This window comes from Phalaenopsis equestris, unplaced genomic scaffold (assembly GCF_001263595.1).
Source record: "Phalaenopsis equestris unplaced genomic scaffold, ASM126359v1 Scaffold000417, whole genome shotgun sequence".
NCBI classification, from domain to species: Eukaryota; Viridiplantae; Streptophyta; class Magnoliopsida; order Asparagales; family Orchidaceae; genus Phalaenopsis; species Phalaenopsis equestris.
The window spans coordinates 1,263,815-1,264,502 of record NW_018164858.1 but is presented as its reverse complement, the minus strand read 5'-3'; positions in this window follow the sequence as shown (position 1 = coordinate 1,264,502).

The following is a 688-nucleotide window of genomic DNA, read 5'->3' as shown; positions in this document are numbered from 1 at the left end:
CCATTTCTTTTGCCTTAGTGAACTATTTGATTGATTCCCTTCCGTGGACGTAGATCCAGTTGGATTGAACCACGTAAACGATCTGTGTTTGCTTGTGTTCTTTTTCGTCTCATTTCTATGTCAGGAAGTACATATCTCACAACAATTGGCGCCGTCTGTGGGAAAATCCATACTTCTTGGCTAGAGGTGTCCGCGTAAAGGTGTTCGCGACCAGCGACGAAGAAGAGGAGTTTGGCATTCATGAACAGAGGAGCAAGTGGATCGCTTCGGAGGTAGCCAAATCGCGACAGATTCGTTGAGACGGAGGAGGAACTGTCCGCGAAGGAGCAGAGGAAGGCGGATAGTTCGGTCCACGAAGGGGCAGATCTCACGAAGGAGGAGGATTTCCGCGACAGCTAGCACACGCTGCGACAGCTCTCGGAATTCAGTAGGTGCTCAACAAAGCGGACTTCACACGTTATTGGGGATCAAGCCATAATAATGGGTTCCGCCAAATTCGACATCGAGAAATTCAACGGTAATAATGATTTCGGTCTATGGAGAGTAAAAATGAGAGCTCTATTGGTTCAGCAAGGTGTTGCAGAAGCCTTGCAAGGGTCGGCGGCATTGCCGGCTGACATGACCGAGAAGGAGAAGATCGGCATGCTGGACAAGGCCCACAGTTTGATAATCTTGAGCTTGGGCGACA